The sequence below is a fragment of the Macaca nemestrina genome, chromosome 6 (genome assembly GCF_043159975.1).
Source record: "Macaca nemestrina isolate mMacNem1 chromosome 6, mMacNem.hap1, whole genome shotgun sequence".
NCBI classification, from domain to species: Eukaryota; Metazoa; Chordata; class Mammalia; order Primates; family Cercopithecidae; genus Macaca; species Macaca nemestrina.
Window position 1 is genome coordinate 88097760 of NC_092130.1, and position 21162 is coordinate 88118921.

General features: G+C 35.0%; 1 long non-coding RNA gene across 1 annotated transcript in view; it reads left to right on the plus strand.

Moving 5' to 3' along the window:
* The window catches only part of LOC105491954 (uncharacterized), a 61625-nt gene that overhangs the window by 10227 nt on the left and 30236 nt on the right, over positions 1 to 21162 (plus strand). The window contains exons 2-3 of the long non-coding RNA XR_011624264.1: positions 374 to 828; positions 2312 to 2366. This is a non-coding gene — a long non-coding RNA (uncharacterized lncRNA). The remainder of the gene's footprint in view (positions 1 to 373; positions 829 to 2311; positions 2367 to 21162) is intronic.

Below are 21162 nucleotides of genomic sequence, written 5' to 3' on the forward strand. Positions count from 1 at the left end.
CTATGTTTTCTTTGTCATATTCTAGAAACCTCTTACTATAAAAGTGAAGGTTATGCGATAGTTCCATACTTTCATTTTTTAAGGGGGTGGGAGTGCTCACATTTTGACAGTTCAGCAGTGAAAATATTAAAAGTTACTGTGCTTGCTACAGCAATATTTTTTTCCTTTGAATAATAGCTCTTTTGTCTTGGCAAATGGGGCATATATACTGCATTAGGAAAAGGTAATTAAATCTTTTTGAAATGACAGAAGTGCAGATTTTTTGATTTGGACTAATCAGTAACAATTTCATTGTTGAATCTCTGAACGAACAAACTTTTATTATTGTTGGGAGAGGTGAATTAACCTCAAATTGTTCTGGTTCACTTCACAGGCGGTGGCTGAGTAATACATCACCCTGAAACAACTGATAAGCCAGAAGACGAAAGAAGTTTCAGGGAAGTCAGTCAGAAGTCTTGGAAGGAATGCAGCTATGGGAGGGCATTACTGGGAATTTTCATGAACAATTTTATTTCTGTGAATTGGAGAGTCATTGCCCCTTTCCCATCTCTTTCTGCTGACAGCTGCTGCTTACCTCCTTCCTTCCAGCTGGGAGGGCAGCCGCATGGCTGCGTATGCCGCTGACGCCAGGATGGCTCCTTAGCGAGCAACCAGGGCATCAGTTTCCTCCTGGAGACTGCACATGTCACCTTCACGTCTCATGCATCTTCCATCATTTATGTGAATATATCAAGAGGCTCTGGTAGAAGGCACTAGGCTATGAAAGTGCAGTTTAACCGATGACTGAGAACAAAAGCCGCCTTCAGCTAGGAATGATTCGCTACTGTGGTAAAAAATACTTTCTTTTTTCCTCCAAAATGACTTTGAATTCTAAAGATTTAATAAATAGCCTTCCTTATTTAGGAAATAAAAGTGAAAGGATAGCATAGAGAAAGGATTATTTAAAGAAACTGATTTTCATAAACATTTATAAAATAATGGTATACAAAGGCATGACAATATTATAGTATGAACTTGTAATTTCAGGAGGAAGATTTGTCTCCAACAATTCTCAAGCGTGCCATCATAACTTATTGCTCCTGAATTCCTCAGCTTCCATCAGACAATAACATGGTCTGATCAATCTTATCCCAAATGCTGGGTGCCAGTTTGAACAAAATTAGGGTGAATTATTTAAAAGGTGCTGTGACAATAATCTAACAGGTACTTTAAAATACCCTATGTGGCTCATTAACCTACTTATTCCAGTGAGTTAATAAAGAAATTTTATAGTGCATCTCTAGAAAACAGAAACATCTATCTTATTTTTTCAATTATTAAATTATAAATATCAAACTTTTTCTAAAAGATATTTGTTTTCCTAACACTCTATATTGTTTATGTCCTTGGGAAGCAAATAAGAATAAGAAACAGGATTGGGAAATAATTTGTGCTGAACTAACCCAGAAATGGTAGTGAAACATCCCCACCTCTCCCTTGCTCTGGCCTATCTAGGAAATTGGCCTGGTATCTACCAAGGTAGCACTGAAAATGTAGAGAAATAACCCAGAAGCCCAGAATGGTTATCATTGGTGCCAATTCACTGAAGCTCTGTTGGACAAAATGTTAAGGAAATTCCATTGTCAGACTATGGACACATTTAGCAGTTCCTTCTAGATACTCAGAGTATTCTATTTTAAGAATATTGTTAAAAAAGAATACCTAATATATTTAATACAGTATTTTAAAATTGTCACTAAAGAATACGTTCTTTGAATGCAAGAAAATAAATCACAGTGAAGAATAATTATATACTGAATACGATGCTCTGAAACCATTTGAATATTAAGATGATCATTATTAATATTATTTAGAGCCCATAGGAATGTGTCACAATCTATTCTTTGTTCTATTTTAACCTCACAATGTTTTCCCTAGAAGAATTTTAGAAATAGTATAGCAACAGGCTTGCTTTTAAGTGATTTAGTCAGACTTGTCTTTCATAAACTTAATAGTTTCTAAATATTTCCAGGTTTGACTGTCTGATATTGTCAGCATAATTATGAATACTTTTAGAAGTACTGTGTCAACAAGGTCTTGGATATTTTTTAACATGACTCTATTAACTGCTTTAAAACACATACAATTCTAAAAAGAATTTTAAAATTAACTAAAATTAATGGCCAATCCTTCTAGTACTAGTTTTATACCTACCATTTATTGAGGGCTTACTATATGCCAGGCACTTTTTTCAGTGCTATACATGTATTATTTCGTTTAATCTTCAACATAATCCAATGAGAAAGTTAACATTATTAATTCATTTCTCTAGATGAGGAAACAGAGCTGGAGACAGGATATGTAACTTGCGCAAAGGCATATAACTGGTAAGTAGAAATAAGTGTAAAAACCTAGGTAGCCTGGTGCTGTGTTCTTTGCACTTACATTTTGTTTACTTCTCCTTGTTAATATTGACTTAAAAGTATGTTAATATATGAGATTTTTTGAAAAAAATGTAGGAGTAAAACTCAGTGACAGGAAAAATAAAAATGGCTTTGTAATCCAGTGATCATGGTTTAAATTTGAAGCTTAAATTTGAAGCTTGGTAACAGTGTGGGAATATATTGCACCTTCTTAAACAGAATATGCCATTTTCATGTGGGAATGCTAAGTAAGAGACACAGAAGTAACTGACTCAACAATTCCATAGACAATGGGAATGTTATATTTTTCTCTTGCATATTAATGAGATTTCTATGTTAGAACAAAATAACATAATACATTTAATTAAAATCCTGACATACTGATACCAAAGCTAATGTTATACACTGAAATTAGTTTTTAAAATAGATTTCTTTTTGAGAAATGAAAACCGGCTTTTTTGGAAAAATACTTACTGGAGTTTCGCTTTTTGATTAAACTAATAAATAAATTCCATGATGAAAATTACCTTGGTAAAACTGACCTAAGGTGTAATTTGAAGAATTAAAAACTGTATGAATTATGAGTTTTCCAATAAGAATTTTATTCTGACCTAAATGATATCTAATAGATCAAGTTAAACCTTGGTGCGTTTTTCAACAAAACAGAAGCACCTTGGCCTCTCAGCTGGTGTCAGACAAGAAATACTTTGTGCGGAGCCTTTATTTAACAGAGTTAGGCTACCGCAGTTGCCTGAGGTCTCCTTGGTCTACTCCTGATTCTCTATTACTGGCAAAGATAAAAGCACAAAAAGTGGAAGTTTCTTCTGAACAGACTATTTTCATTTGTAGACTTCATAAATGTCAGGAAGTAAGAGTAGAGGCAACTCATATCCCGGATTCGTTTTTAGTAATAACATGCAGCAACTAAAACGCTGCTAAAATTTTTGTCAAAAATGAGAAAACATGTATTGTTTCTCACATTTGTCCTTTGGGGAAAAACAATTGTTATTTTGTTATTAGAACCTGTAAAGTAAAATCTCAGTGAAGTCCATGTATACAAATCAGTGCAAAACAACAAAAATTTTACATAAATGTCCTATCAACGGGAACAAATTTCTCACAATTCCAGATTCAATTTCTTCAATGAATTTTCTATCAGATCTAAATGGTCATGCTTGGGAGAATTTACTTTACACATGTATGCACACATACATATAACAGAGAGCGGTTTGGGGTTTTAATTAATAAAATGACCAAGGCCAGCAATTACTATTTTATTTAGCATTTTACTTCAATCAAGCACTATTTGTGTTTTCTACTCACTTCTGTATAGACCACAGTAAACATGTGGAAGGCATTTTGCATGGCAAGTTTGTGTATTGCAATTTTTGAGCAATGCAAACATCCCCCTTAAATAAACGAAAACAGATCCCAGAAAGGGTATGCTTCCAACACATTCCCCAAAGATCTGAGTGCCGCTGTGCATTCTTGCTCAATTTAAACAAACTAAACTTCAGTTAGTCTCCCCTCCCCTAATGGGCACCCCCACTGGGAACATTGTTAGGTTACCACCATGGACAAGGCCTCAGTACAGCTGGATATGTAAACAAGACCATAATCCGCATGAAAGAACTCTCAGAGTTTTGGCAGCACTCACAGTGTTGTTAACATATTGTGCCAAAGCAATAACAAAGCCATCATTTTTAAGTTTGTTCACGGATTTGTATTAATCAAGAAATTTTCCAGAAATTACTTCTAGATGAGGAAACTTCCAGAAAGTTACCATTTGGCAAGAAGGCTTCCAGATGCCTTTTTTTGCTTATCTGCAACATATTTTCCCAAATAAATTACAAATTTGTGGACGTTCAGTTGAGACAGAAAACACATTGCTGCTGTGTTGGTGGAAGGAGGCTCCCTTCAGTTCATTCCCTGCTTCATCAAAGCCTGGCTAGTGCTTAGATCATTTTTGCTTGTTAAAGAGGAGGTGGCCAGACCATCTAACTTAGCATTCTGGTGATAAATATTAAGTATTGATATTTGAATCAGAAAAGCAATGATTAGGTTACAGTTAGAATGGCAAACTAAGCACTTAGGAAAAGACCAAGAGAAGGCTGCTGGACCTTTGTTAAAATTTAGTTGTTGGTTTTTATTCGCATATTAGGTGATTGATCTCTCAATGCCAATGTTTTTCAATGTAAACTCTTATTTTCAAAAATTGTGCAGAAGCCAGGCTTCTGTGAACTACTGTGACTGCTCTGTAGGAAAAAAGAGGCAGAGATAACAGTGCAATTAAAGATGACTAGTAGGACAAACCTAAAAGTTTTATTTTTCAACACTGGATCCTTCTTTAAATATTTACAGTAGTTTTTTAGTGTGATTTTTAAAATCCTGGGCAAAACAAACTTTTAAAGTGTGCTTAATATTTAAAATACATATGCCTTACAGAGGGCACGTGTGCGGCTCCAGTAATGGTTGCTGTATGTGGGCTCACAGACTTTGTGTTGAGATCTGAAGATTCATGAGCGGGTTTTTCACCAGTGGTCTTGGAAATTATGGGTCACTTCAGGAGATCCAGGTCAGTCCACCAAAAGCTAATCCAAGCTCGAACGGCCAAAGTGGCCCACGCAACTGGGCTAGCACGTCTGGCTTAACTTCAAGTCTGCCCAGGAGGAGTCTTCGGGATGTAAGCCAAAAGAAGTCGCTTGCCTCAGGTTTTGATTGTATTTAATCATTTATTCACACTTATGCTACCCTCTGGATGACACTTTTATTATAAGAAAAGAAACTCTTCAAAATAATAACTAATAGTAAATAAGCTCTTTCTCCAGCTGAAGACCACCCGTAACTCCCAAACTAATCTGAACTAAATACATCTTTGTTTCTTTTCATGGTGCATTGTTTTAAGCCCCAATATAATATGTTTATATTCTGCCTTGTTTTAAAGTTACTTGTTATCTCTTACCTTTCCTTTGACAAATGTACTGTTCCTGGCTGTCTCTCCAAGTATCAAATATGGGGCTTTGCACATAGTGGACTTTGCATGAATGCTTACTTAACTGGTTTGAGAGTATTTGTTGTTTCTAGAAACAAAAATCCTTCTCCAAACACATAGCACTTGGAAGATACTTTAACTCATTGAGACTACCCATGTTCTACTGGGTCAATTTCTGCTTCATTTGAGTTCATGATACCCCAGTACCCTCCTAGAAAACTATTTTACTTACTTATGGAGGGATCTTCTAGTATGTGATGAGTAATAGGAATTGCAAAGATATGAAACAATAACAGAATCATAGCTTCAATTTCAAAGTTTATAATTGTTATTGAAGAAACAAAAAGGCTAGGTTAAGTCTTCATGAGCTTTTTGATAATTAGCATTCTTTTCACAAAAGACATATACTTGACTTTTTCTGGGTATCTGACTGTGCATTAGCGTGGTTTGTCTCTGACATGTTGATGCTGACTATTTTTTTCTGTGTATGCAGTTGTTTCACTAAGGAATATTTATTTACTCTCTATCTTTGAATTAACTCCTCTTTGAGGGCTCCGTTGCTATATGAAATTGAACTCATACACCTAATTCCACAAGAGAGCCTTCACCTAACAAAAATACCTTGTTTCTGCTATTTTGTGAACCTGTGATGTGGTGGCTTTTTCGGTTTATTTACTTAAACTTATTTCTCTTTTCTTTCCTATTAACAGCCAAATCACTTTACTCATGTGGCTGTACGGGCTTAAATTACCCAGAATCAGTTTTTCCAAATATTTTAAAAATTTGACTGAAGGTGAGGTAAATCAGTAGTCTGGAAGTTACTCTTTCTTTTGTATTAATATAGATGGCTTCAACACCAAAATCGATGATAAATAAATTAAAATATTATTTCAGGCAAGAGGAGTTATCTTTAAAAAAGGATTTCTTTAATTTACATCCTTGAAATGTATCATATTTAATTTCTACCAGAAGCTACATCAAGGTAGCTTGGTATTCACCAAGGGTGAATTCAAGAAACATACTGGAAAGAAAAATAGCTGGACATACATAGCAAATATGATCTAAATTCTACTAGCTGAATATTCTCAAAGCTGCGTGGATCAGGGGGCCCTTGTTGAAGATCCAGAGGAAGGATTCCCTGTCAGTGGGGGAGGCTAGTGTGATGGCAGATTGTCATTTAATGCTTGAATCACAAAGCCTTTAGGGTTGCCTCAACCATTTTTAGGTAAGATCTATTATTTACTAGAAAGAGAGATAAGAAAATAAATAAGCATTGCTCACAGTCAACCAATGTTAAAGAAGTTCTTTCCAGTAAAAAAACAGTTTGCAAAAGGTGTGAAGGTCTCTAGTTGTTTTTCATGTATTCAAAAAGCAAAAATGAGCCCTGAAAAGCTGAAAACTCTGACACAGTAATGTCAATTAGCAGAGGAAATGGCAACTTCCCATCTTAGTTATTTTTACACTCCTGGCATCCAGTATCCCTTCACAATTTCTACTTAAAAAATGCTTTCGGGAGTTTTGCTTTAAAAGTGATAACACAACCAAACAAATATTTGTCTGCTTACTCTATGTACAATTTCAGGATAAATAAAGATGGTCACTTTCTATAATATGTTACTGATTATACTGTTTGATGAAAGTTCTAAAGGGATTCAAGATTCTAATACAAACATCAAATTATAGAGGGAAATCAAAGTGGCAGCAGTTGTGGACAGTAAGTAGGAATAGTGGCAGGGACTGTAAACAGAAAGAAAGGGCTGCTCTAGGTGACAAAGTAAAAGTGTTGTGATGAGAAAACACACACACACACACACACAAAATACCACACACACACCCACAATACCGCACACACTCTGTAGGCTGGGGAGGGAGGAGTCACTGAAGGAATGGAGGTTTAACAGAACTAACAAAATGGCAGGTTATTTTTTGTTTGGGGAAGGAAAGGCATTTAACTAGAAACTTGGAAGAAGGTTAGATTGATTTGTTGTTTATGTTATTTATTTTTTAATCAGTATGATAACTTGCAGAGTGATCTGGAAACACAAGTTCCTAATAAAGTATTTCTGTGATCATTGTCTTAGCTTAATAGCTTGCTCATTTTAATTAATTAACTGGTTATTTAATTAATACCTGCTAGGTGTTCAGTACTATATTTGGGCGATAATTGGTCAAAACAGAGAAGGTCTCTGCCTTTATGGAATCTATAGTCGGTTGGGGAGTAAATAATAAATGAGAAAATTGTATTTAATTATAAACTATAATAAGTGCTAGTTTCATAACCTCTGATCTAATTCTCATAAGCTCTAAACCAAGTAGTGCTTAATCTTGTGTGTGCCAAGTTCTTTTCCTCATGTATTGTTATTTAGCATTTATTCAGCATTCATGAGCACTGTGTTAAAATGTTTTATGCATTATTTAATTCTCACAATTAATTTAAGGGATATGTACTATTGTATATACAATATATAGTGAAGTTGAATAATGTTCCCAAGGATATGCTGCCAATTGGAATAGGGACTGGATTCAAATCTAGGACTATTAGTCTGTAGAGCTTTTGCTCTTAGTAGTTCTGCTATACCATCTCTCCGATAGGAGGATAAGAGCTAGGATTCAATATGTTAATATTTCTAATGAGTTGACACTCTATCATATATATTTAAATCTATGAACATGCACAAGGCATAAGTCAAAGGAAGAGAATTTCTCCACCCAGGTCATCCTTACTATATTATTTCTCTTGTCACACAGCTGGGCTGTTGAGTGTTGCTATTGAAAATCACAAAACTGTTCCGACTGGGATCTGTACAGAGTCATGCTTTCTAATTTTATGGCTGCTCACAATTCTTTTGCTGACTCCCTATCACATTTCCTACAGCAGCATTTCCACCCCATCCTCCATCTCAGCAAAAGTCTTCACTTCCGATTTGACTGAGATTAGTGTTTGTAAATGCGCACTGTTGGGGGAACCCTCTTCCTAGTCCTTGTTTCCATGTTTCCCGGGAATGAACAGTAGTGGAGCAGCACTTCCCATTTCCCCTGACTCTTTACTCTTATCCCCCATAAGAGTAACCCTTACTCTAATACCATGCTTTTAAAACTCATTAAAATGAGTTTAGTGATTTTTAAAATCAGTGATTTAGCTGCTTGTCAGTACCAAGAAAATCTGACGTCCATAGGTCCACATTCTTTTATAGGGCAGGTTGGATGTTTCAATTCACTGTTCCCTTTGGTTGCAACTTCCTCTATGTCTTCCAGAGTAGCCTGTTCTCACAGTAAATGTATTATCTTCTTGCCTTCACATGACGACTTGCTGGGGCAGGTGCAGCACCACAAAGTATCCATTTATTTAGCATGTATCAGCACAGTCAACATACATCCATGCAACATTTACTCTCTGACACTTACTGAGCAAGGCTCTGAGACGTGTACAGAAATGTCTAGGATCATTCTGGCCCTCAAAGACTTCACATACTGATGGGAAAATTAAGGCAAATAACTATAAAATAAAGCCTATAAAAAATAAAATGTGCATGTTTCTAAGAGTAGTGTGAACCACAATATGTGGAATTCTAGAGAAATAGGAGGTCACTTTAAATAAGAGATGATCAAAAGGAGAGGTCACTTTCAATGGGATGATCAGGAAAATATTCCAAGTTCCATAATCTGAACTTTACAAACGTCTTTGATCTTATACATCACCACTCCTTTATGAGAACAGGAAATAGTGTCTTCTATGTTTCAGTTAATTCTCATAATAATGCTATGAAGAGGTATGTTCATGTCAATTTTATAGACACAAAGCCACCTAAGAAATTAAATTTTGAGAAGTTAAATGATTTGCTGAAAATCACATGGTTAGTAACTGGTAGAAAAGAAAAGCCCAAGTTTACCTTTAATGTGCATATTCTTTTCTTAATACCAGACCACTTTCCAAACCGTCTGGTGTAGCAAAAGAACACTGGGTAAGATTGAGAAGGCCAGGGTTTGAGTCCTGGACCTGCTATGTCCTAGATGTGTGGTCTTGGACACTTCCTCTCTCTAGTCTTCAGTTTCTTTATTTGTGAGAGATGAGACAGAAATTCCTGCTGACTCCAAGAACTTTGGAAAAGTTAAGATAGGGCATCTGTTTGCTAGTGTTCTGAACTAGAACTTTTTTTTTTTTTTTTTTTTAGCTAGGAACTGTGTAGGTAACTATACCCTTCTTTTGAAAGCACGAAAGTAGATTGGGATCCTTGGAACCAGATTGTGAGATAGGAAGTTGCATGCCCAAGCCCAAGTTTTATTGGAGAGTGGTTTTGGAAGATAACTTAAAACCAAGTAATCATTGAAGTACTGGATAGAGTGAGAAGCTGAAGCGTGATTGCAAGTGAGGTCTCTACCTATGTTAGCCAGAGCTCTGAGGTTATAAGGCCCTTCAGAGTTGACTGAAATTGAAACAAAGGCACTTGGGCCTCTATTTCCCTGAATAAACTAATCATTGCCTGTGGGTTGCCCCTTGGGAGGGGCTGTAATCCTGTGCAGCCGCAGGCAATCACCAGTGAGGGGTACAGCAGTTGATATTGATAGTCCCAGCAGCTTGAAATGGGTGCATTAGTCCCCAGGAGGCTGGGTCAGTCACTGCAGGATCCACCACAATAATGGAAAACACTTAGAGCTGCATCACCTTTGTCATGCTCTGTCTCAGTGCTTGCGCCTGCATCTGAGGCCTTCTAACATTATAGTACACACCATTCATTTGGCACTTTTTTCCCCACCTAAACTGTGATTACAGGGTCATATCTTACATCTTTGAGTTTTCAGGGCCAAGGAGAGTACTGACTATAGGTAGAAGCAGTTCAGTTGATGTTCGATATTGGTGGTGTTAATGGTGATGATAATATGCCAACTCCACTGCTGAGTACCGAGGGATCTGGAAAAGAATATTAAGGCATGATCCCTTTTATTTGACAAATATATTAATCACAGAACAAAATTAAGTGATATGAAAGAAGTACTACAATGAGCAAAGTAACTGACACACAAATAATACCTCAAGATATTTGCGTAGAGCAGATGAATGAATGAATTGGATAAGAGGACAATCAGGAACAACAATGACTGCAGGTTGGGAAGTCAAGGATTGTTGAAGATGGTAGTCTTGAGCTCGGCCTTGAAGTACGGGTAGCATGGAAATTAAAGGAAGGTTAAAAGAGAATGCAGTGGGGTTGATAGGGGAATATTTTCAGGCAGGAAAATCTGAGACATGAGGGCAGATTTGGGTAATCACAGGGGCATGTGAGGACACTTGCTTGGGGTGAAGTGTGTGGGGGTGAATTGCAGGAAGCAAGGCTCAATGGGGGATTGGAATAGATTGGGAAGGGCTAGAGGAGTTGACGGCACTGAATCATGATGGAGCCCTGAGTTGGGGAGTGAAAATAGAAAAATGTATTTTAAGAAGTGCAGTGCTCAGAAAGGATCGGAGGAAAAATCAATTAGAGGCAGAGAGACCAGAGAGGAGGTTGCAGCAGCATTTAAATATAAGTGATGAAAGCCAGAACAAGGGTGGTTGAAGTTGAAATGAAGAATAAAGGTGGAGTTTATCTTCAGGAAGGAAAAATAGGACTTAATAACACACTGATGTTTATCACTTCTTTATTCCTCAAATCCAAGGATGTTGCTAAAGATCAGTCAAAAAGAAACTTCGAATTTCTGAAGTATTTATTATCTTAAAAAATGCCTTTATCCACAATGTCTATGACCTAAAAACTTTAAGATGTACCTGTATAACACAATCTGAATGACTACTTTGACTGGACTGACCAGGTTAGTTAACTCCTAACCCAATCACTTCACTCAAACAATGAGCCAATTAGTATCTGCCCTCTGTATAACATTTCTCAGTGTAATTTAAAATGTGAACACACTTGGCAAAGTGGTCAGTTAATAATGACTCAATTTCACAGAAACATTTAAGCCAATTGTTTAGCATTTGTTTATATGTAAATGTTACACACACACACACACACACACACACACACGACCAAAGTTAGGTCATTAATTTCCTTATTTAATTTTGCAGTGACTTCCTGGTACCATATGACCTGAGTAAAAAGAGCATGTTCTTTGTAAATGCAGACACGGATATATGGTGTACATATACATCAAGGCATGTATCATGAGTATGAAAATTTTGGCACTTTTTAGAGGTGCAAAGTATATTAGACTAAATTCATTTTTGCCTTGTCTTTCATTTTTCCTTGATATGGTTTGGATCTGTGTCCCTGCTCAAATCTCATGTTTAATTGTATTCTTTGGTGTTGGAGGTGGGGCCATGTGAGAGGTGATTGGCTCATGGGGATGGTTTCTAATGGTTTAACAATGTCCCCCTGGGCGCTGTTCTCATGATATTGAGTGAGTGCTCATGAGATCTGGTTGTTTAAAAGTGTATGGCACCTTCCTCCATTCTCCCTCCTGCTACAGCCACGTAAGACCTGCCTGCTTCTCCTTCACCTACCATCATAATTGAATGTTTCCTGAGGCCTCCCCAGAAGTCGTCATGCTTCCTGTACGGCTCATCGAACCGTGAGCCAACTAAACCTCTGTTCTTTATAGATTGCCCAGTTTCAGGTATTTCTTTATAGCAGTGTGAGAACAGACCAATACATTCTTATTTTAAATTGCTGCATAATTTAATGGAAACAAAGCATGAGTCTGCTTAAACAGTGACTATTCTGAATGAACTCTTAATTTCGAGCAATGTAAAATTCAAAATCCATTCTTTTTATATTTTTACACATTTTAAATGTAAATGCCTGCACACATTAATTTATTCTTTACTTTTTATATTACTGATTTATTACATCACTATGTATAAAAAAATAACCTCTTTAAAATTTATTATGTGTGGAAAAATACAACCTTTGAGATTAGTTTTTGCTCATGTATATTGCTTCTTTTAATGCTTTCAGTTCACTTCCCGTTTTATATTGTTAGGCAGATATTTTGGAAAGAAAATGCCTAGTTTTCCTTATTTATGATTTTTGATGTCTCTATGCTTTATTTTTTGTAAAAGATACCAGCCATTATGTTGGGTTACTTTTTAAAGTTAAGTTTTTGCTAGGCATGGTGACTCACGCCTATAATCCTAGCACTTTGGGAGGTCGAGGTGGGCAGATTGCTTGAGCCCAGGAGTTTGAGACCAGACTAGGAAACATGGTGAGACCCCATCTCTACAAAAAACACAAAAATTATCTGGGCACAGTTGCATATGTCTGTGGTCTCAGCTACTCAGGAGGCTGAAGCAAGAGGATGGCTTGAGCTCAGGAGTTCAAGGCTACAGCGAGCCGTGATTGTGTTACTGCACTGTAGCCTGGGTGACAGAGTGAGACCCTGTCTCCACTAAAATAAAATAAAATAAAATAAAATAAAATAAAATAAAACTTTTTATTTTGAGATAACTGTAAGATTCACATGCAACTGTAAGAAATAATATAGAGAGTTCTTGTCTATTTTTTACCCATTTCCCTCAATAATATCTTGCAAAGCTATAATATATAATATCACAACCAGGACATTGACATTGATATACAATAGTCCTTTCTTTATCCTTGGCTTTGCTTTCCAAAGTTTCAGTTACCTGTAGCTAACCATGGTCTGAAAATATTAAATGGAAAATTTCAGAAATAAACAATTCATAAGTTTTAAATTTTGCACCGTTTTGAGTAGCGTGAGGAAATCTCTTGCTGTTCCATTCCAACCTGCCCAGGACATGAATCATCCCTTTGTATATGCTACCTACCTTAGTCACTTAGTAGCTATCTTGATCATCACATCAACTGTAGTGGTATCACAGTGCTTGTATTCAAATAACCCCTATTTTACTTACTAATGGCCCCAAAGCACAAGAGTAGTGATGCTGGTATATTGTTATAATTGTTCTATTTTACTATGTTATTGTTAACCTCTTACTGTATCTAATTTAGAAATTAAACTTTACCATAGCTGTGTATGTTTTGAACTATCCATGGTGTCAGACATCCATTAGGTGTCTTGGAATGCATTCCCCAAGCACAGGAAGGGACTACTGTAGTCAAGATATAGAACATTTCATCACTACAAGGATTCTTCATGTGGCCCTTTTGTAGCCACACTAACTTCTCTTCTGCTTCCTCCCCTCTTCTTTTGTACATTTGTAACATTTTTTCATGTGCTTATCTGCCATCCATATATTATCTCTGGCGAAATGGCTCTTCATTTCTTTCACCCCTTTTTGAATTAGATTGCTTGGATTTTTACTATTGAGTTTTAAGGGCTTTTAAAATATATTCTAAACATGATTTGTTTGCTGGATATGTAGTTTTTAAATATTTTCTCCCATTCTGTAGCTTGTATATTAACAGAATCTCTTGCACAGTAAAAGTTTTAAATTTTCATAGTATCTAGTTTACTAATTTTTCCTTTTATTAATCATATTTTTAGTGTTAAGTCTGAGAACTCCTTAGTGAGTCCTAGATCCCAAGGATTTCCTTCTGTATTTTTCTAAAAGTTTTATAGCTAAGAATTTTGCATATAAGTCTATAATACATGTTGCATTAGTTTTTCTATAAGATGTGAGGTTTATGTCAGTTTTTTGTTGTTGTTTTTTGCCTCTGGTGGTCCAATTGCTCTACCACCTATTGAAAAGTCTGGCTTTTCTACACTGAATATCTTTTGACTTTTCATCAAAAACCAGTTGAGCATTTATATGTGGGCTATTTCTGAGTTCTCCATTCTGTTGCACTGATCTCTTTACTAATTCCACACTGTAGCTGTATGGTAAAACTTAGTATTCTGCAGAATCATGTCTCCCACTTTATTATTCTTTATCAAGATTGTCTTAGCAATTCCAGTTTCTTTTTTTCCCATAAACACTTTAGAATAATCTGTGTATACATCTATAAAAAATTCTTGCTGAGATATTAATAGGAACCAATTTGGGGAGAATTGATAGATTTACTATTTGGTCTTCTAATCCATGAAAATGGAATGTCTCTCCATTTATTTAGACATTGTTTGATTAGTGTTGTGTCATTTTGAGTGTACAAGTCCTGTAAATATTTTGTAGATTTATATCTTTTTCATTTTTGAGCAATTGCAAATAGTATCATATTTCTAATTGCAGTGGTCACATATTCATTTCTGGCATATAGAAATACAATATATTTTTCTGTATTTATTTTGTATCCTATGACCTCGATGAACTCATTTATTACTTTTAGGAGTTTCTTTCTTTCCTCCTCCTTCTCTTTCTTCTTCTTCAAGATTCTTTGGTATTGTTTATGTAGACAATCATGTCTTCTGCAAATAAAGGCATTTTAATTTCCTTCTTAGACTAGTATTTTGTTTCCTTTTCTGTCTTAATGCATTGGTTAGAATCTCCAGCATTATGTTGCATAACAGTGGTGAAAAAGAGTCGTGCTTGGCTTGTTCCCAATATTAAGGAATATTAGTCAGTCTTTTACCATTAATTTTGCTTCTTGTAGGTGCTTTTTATCAAGTTCAGAAAGTTCCCTGAGATCCCTATTTTTCTGTCAGCTTTTATTGTGAATTGGTGTTAAATTTTGTCAAATTCTTTTTCTGCATTGATTGATATGATCATATGAATTTTTCTTTAGCTTGTTACTATAATGGATTACATTGGATTTTTCAAATTTTGGACTTTGCATCTTCAGCGTAAACCCCACTTGGTTATGGTGTATAATTTGTTTCATATATTGCTAAACTCTATTTGCTAACATTTGGTGAAGGATTTAACATGTATAGTCATGAAGGATATTGGTCCATAATTTTCTTTGTTTAGTACCTCTTTGGTTTTGGTATTAGGGTATTCTAAGAGCTTAATATAAAGAATCAAGAAATGTTTAATCTTCTTTTGTTTTCTAGAACAGATTGTGTAGATTGTATTTAATTCTTTTTTCCACTAGTCATTTTAAAAATGTATTATTAAAAAAATTCATTGCAGTAAGAACACTTAACATGGAATCAAACCTCATAACAAATTTTAAATATATAATACAGTATTGTTTACTATAGATACGCAGATCTCTAGAACTTATTCATCTTTCTTAACTGAAACTTTATGCCTATTGATTGGTAACTCCCCTTTTATTCCTCCCCCATCCCTTGGCAACCACCAAGTTACTCTTTAATTATACGAATTTCACTTTTTAGATTTCAGATGAATACTCTCATATAACTAGGATTCCAGTTATATACTTCCAATGCAATATTTGTCCTTTTGTGACTGGCTTATTTTATTTATCGTTATGTTCCCCTGGTTCATCTATGTTATTGCAATTTACAGAATTTCCTTCTTTTTAAAGGCTGAATAATATCCATTGAATGTACGTATCACATTTTCATTATCCAGTAATCTGTTCATAATCATCTTGGTTTTTTGTAAATAGTGCTGCGGTAAACATGGAACTGCTGATATCTCTTTAATATCCTGATTTCAATTCTTTTTGATAAATATTTGACAGTGGAATTTCTGGATCATATGGTAGTTCTGTTTTTAAGTTTTCTAGGAACCTTTATACTATTTTCCATAGTGGCTGCATTAGTTTGGATTCCCACGAACCAAATACAAGGATTCCAATTTCCCTACATCCTCACTAACACTTGTCTCTCTCTTTCTTTGATAGTAACCATCCTGAAAGGTGTGAGGTGATATCTCATAGTTTTGTGCATTTCACTGATGATTGGTGATGTTGGATACCATTTCATATGCCTGTTGGCCATTGGTATGACTTCCTTGGAGAAATGTGTATATGCCTATTCAAATCCTTTACCTACTTGTTAGGACTTTGTTTTTGTTTGTTTGTTTTTTTGTTATTGAGTTGTAGGAGTATTTCTTATATATTTTAGAAATTAACCCCTTATCTAATATATGGTTTGCAAATATTTTCTCCCATTCTGTAGGTTGCCTTTTTATTCTGTTGATTGTTTCCATTTCCGTGCAGAGTTTTTTAGTTTAATGTAATTCCACTTGTCTACTTTTAGTGTTCTAACCATAAATGTATTGCCAAGAACAATGTTATGAAGATCTCCCCTGTTTTCTTCTAGGAGTTTTATAGTTTCTGGTATTACATTTAAGTCTTTAATCCATTTAAGTTGATTTTTGTGTATGGTATAAGATAAGGGCACAGTTTCATTCTTTGTATATGGATATCCAGTTTTCCCAATACCATTTATCGAAGAGGCTGTTTCCTAGCGTGTACTCTTGACACCTTTTCAATGATCAGTTGACCACATCTGTGTGAATTTATTTCTCAGCTCTATTCTGTTCTATTGGAGTATATGTTTTTTTTTTAAATGCTAGTACTATACTGTTTTAATTACTATCACTTTGTAATACCTTTTGAAATCAGGAAATGTGATTTTCTAGCTTTTTTTTTCTTAAGATTTGTTGGGCTATTTGGGGTCTCATGTGGCTCCATATCAACTTTAGATTATTTTTCCATTTCTGTAAAAAGTGCCATTGGGATTCTAACAGAGTTTGTATTGAATTTGTAGATTTCTTTGGGTAGTATGGAAATTTTAACAGTATTACATCTTCCAATTTATGAGGAGGATATGTATTTCCATTTGCTTGTGTTTAATTAATTTCTTTCGTCAGTATTTTGTGTTTTTGGTGTACAAATCTTTCATCTCCTTGATTAAATTTATTACTAAGTATTTTTTTTTGGTACTATTGAAAATGAGATTGTTTTCCTAATTTTCTTTTCAGATAGTTCATTGTTATTGCATAAAAATGTAACTGATTTTTGTATGTTGATTTTGTATTCTGCAATTTTACTAAATTTATTAGTTCTAACAGTTTCTTAATTGAGTCTTTATGATATTCTCTATATAAAATCATAGCATTGGCAAACAGGGACAATTTTACTTCTTCCTTTCTGATTTGGATACCTTTTAATTCTTTTTCTTGCCTAATTACTCCACTGGGACTTCCAGTAGTTGTTAACTAGAAGTGGTGAGAATGGGCATCTTTGCCTTTTTCCTGATCTGAAAGGAAAACTTCTCAGGTTTTCTTCTTTGAGTATAATATTAGCTGTGGTATTTATTATGTTGAGATACTTTCCTTTTATTTCTAGTTTGTCCCATTTCCTTCTGCAGATTTTGGAAGTATTCATCCATTTTTTTTTTTTTGAATAAGCTTTTTGGTACTTTCTCGTTTCCTTTATTTACTTCTATAAGGTGTATATTGGTCTACCTGATGGTCTCCATAAACCCCTTAAGCTTTCTTTACTTTCTCCTTCTCTGATTGAAGAACTTCTAGTGACTTGTCTTTGAGTTCACCAATCCTTTCTTCTGCTTTATCTAGTATGTTGTGGAACTCCTGTAGTGAATGTTTTGGTCCAGTTATTGTATTCCTCAGCTCTATGATTTCTGTTTGATACTTTTAGATGTTTACTATGGCTTTGTTGAAATTCTCACTTTGTTCATGCATGACCTCATTTTCCCAACCTTGGTGAGCATCTTTATGATGGTTAGTTTGAAATATTTGTCAGGAATTTGGAACATATTTACCTATTTCTTCATTTTCTTTGACTCTCTATGCTAGGGTTGTGCATTAGACAAAGTGATCTCTCTCAGACTTCATGAATTGGCCTTGTGCAGGAAAAGACCCTCACCAATCAGCCTGGTCAGAGACCCTGTGGGCCCCAAGACTTCACTTTGGTCCAACTTGCTTTCTATGTTATTTTCAGTACCAAGGTGTCTAGGGTATGCCTGGTCCTGTCAGTCACTGGAACAGGTAAGATAGAGGCCAGTTCTTTGGGCAGCCCTTGAAAAAGTTGAGGCCTTAGATACACAGACCAATTATTTCCCTTTCCAGGGAGGATGCTAGTGGCTGTTTTTTTTGTTTTCTGTTTTGTTTTGTTTTTTGTCTGTTTGCTCTGTGCTGAGCTGGGGGAGTTTATGGTTATTACTAGCCCAAGCTGCAGTCTCTGTTCTCCCCCACATGGCTAGCTTATGCTGGACCTGTGAGTGATCTGAGACAGGCAAGACAGAATCCAGTTCCTTGTATAGCTTCTTGGGATATTGAACATGCAGACCAACTCTTTCCTTCCCTTCAGAGAAGCTGGAAACTTGTGCAGCACTTGCAAATTTAAGGTGCTGTGCCAGGGATAGGAATTCTGGTGACAGGGTGCCCAAATATCTGTATTAGCTTTGATGAGTCTAGTTTCATGTTTGTCTGGGGTGCAGGAGCCTTAAAATTAGTCTCTGGATTTCTCACAAAGTGAATTTGTCTACGAATTGTTGCTGAATTGGGTGTATTCATTAGGTGAAGGAGGATTCAGTGCTTCTTGTTCTACCATCTTACTGACATCACCTATCTATTAATTCTTCTTTAGAAGTTTTGTAGAATTCTCCAGTGAAACCATATGAACTACAAGAATTGGTGGTAGGGGGCAGTTTTCAGATTACAGATTAATAGTTACAGGACTATTCAAATGATCTGTTTCATATTGGATAAGCTGTAGTAGTTTGTGGTTTTTAAGAAATTGAATTATTTTATCTAAGTTGTCAAATTTATGTGTGTAGTGTTGTTCATAGTATTTCCTTATCCTTTTGATGTTTCCAGAGTTTTTAGTGATTTCCCTTGCTTCATTTCTGATACTGGTAATTTTTCTCTTTTTCTTTGTCAGTATTACTAGAGGGTTGTCAGTTTTATTAAAGTTTTATAAGAAATAGCTCTTTGTTTCATTGGTTGTCTCTATTTTTTTCTACTTTTCATTTTCATTCATCTGCTCTTATTTTTGAGATGTACTTCCTTCTGCCTGATTTGTTTATTTTGCACTTCTTTTTCTAGGTTCTCGAGGTAGTAGTTTAGATTATTATTTGAGACTTACTCTTTTCTAATATATCAATTTCGTGCTATAACATTTCCTCTTAGCATTGCTTTAGCTCTACTCACAAATTTTGATATGTGTATTTTCATTGTCATTCAGGTCTGTGTATTTTTTGACTTCCTTGAGACTTCTTCTTTGGCCCATGGGTTATTAGAAATTATGTTGTTTAGTTTCAAAGTGTTTGAAGATTTTCCTGTCTTCTTTCTGTTATTGATATCTACTTTCAGTTCATTATGGTGGGAGAATACATTCTATTTTTTTCAACTTGTTGAAGTTTGTTTTACAGTCCAGAGTATGGTCTATCTTGGTATATAATCCACAGACACTTGAAAAGAATGAGTGTTCAGCTGTTATTGATGAAGTGTCCAAAAAATGTGAATTAGATCCTTTTGATTGATGATGTTGTTCAGTCTTCCTATATCCTTGTTGATGTTCTGTCTACTTCTATCAGTCATTCTACAGGGACATTGAGGTATCCAGCCTTATTTGGATTTGTCTATTACTCCTTTCAGTTTCACCAGTTTTCGCTTCCCATATTTTGTAGCTCTGTTATTTGGTGCATACACATTTAAGATTGCTATATCTTTTTTGTAGATTTACCTTTTTTATCATTAGATAATGTTCCTCATAGTCTCTGGTCATTTTCTTTGCTCTGAAGTTGACTTAATCTGATATTAAGTAGCTATTAGCTACTCCTGCTTTCCTTTGGCTAATGCTGGCATATCTATCTTTTTCGATCCTTTGCTTTTAACTTACCTGTATCGTTATATTTACAGTGAGTTTCTTTTAGACAACATGTGGTTTGGTTATGTTTTTCAATCGACTCTGCCAATCTCTACCTTTTCATTGGTATATTTAGAAAATTAATACTTAACGTAATTATTGACATATTTGGGCTTAAGTCTGCTATTTTAGTTTTTGTTTTGTTTGGTCTCTCTGGTTTCATTTTACTTTTTTTCTTTTTCTTGTTGTCCGGTGGATTACTTGAGTGTTTTTTATAATTTCATTTTGATTTACCTATAGTGTTTTTAAATGTATAATATTTTTAGTGATTGCTTTTGGTATTATATTACATACACATAATTTATTATAGTCTATTGGTTTCACAATTTTACCGGTTAAATGAAGTATAGAAACCTCATCTTTCTTTAAACCCCTTCCTCCTCCTTTTATTATATAATTGTCTTAAGTATTTCTTCTATATACATTTAGAACCACATCAGAAAGTGTTATAATTTTTGCTTCAACTGTCAACTATAATTTAGAAAAAGCAACAGATGATGCATATTTTTTTCTTCTTTAGATTTCATACTTGTTTCTCCTTCCACCGTAGACTACTCTTTATTTAAGTTACTATTCTAAATTTCTTTTCAAGATCTGTAAGTCTTATTGCTTTCCCTTGCTACCAGCCACTACTTATCAGATGAACTTATTTCAAAACAAGTTATGTCAAAACTCTAGTCCATTTGCTTCTGGAAGAAAATGAAATTTAATTATCATATTTCATACATACGTAATAGAGATAATAAAATCATGAAATGTAAAAAGAAGATGTAAAAATGAACATTCACAATAAATTCAAAGAGTTTTAAGACACACATTTGATGTGTACACTGATCTACAGTGAGATCTTGAAATTGTCATGTAATATCAAGATTGCAAAATAGATACACTGTTTTCATCTTACACTAATTTTTAACAAAAGATAGGCCCCAATAAAAGCCAACTGGACCTATGCCAGTCCCCAGGCATGTGTACAAGGAATTGCACTGCATGAAAAAACAAAACCACAGTAAATAACATGATTGAAACAGACAGATGCTTCAGGTGAGTGCGGTTTTTATTTTTAATAAAAAGCTAATTATACTTTCATTAATATGACTTCACATCTCAC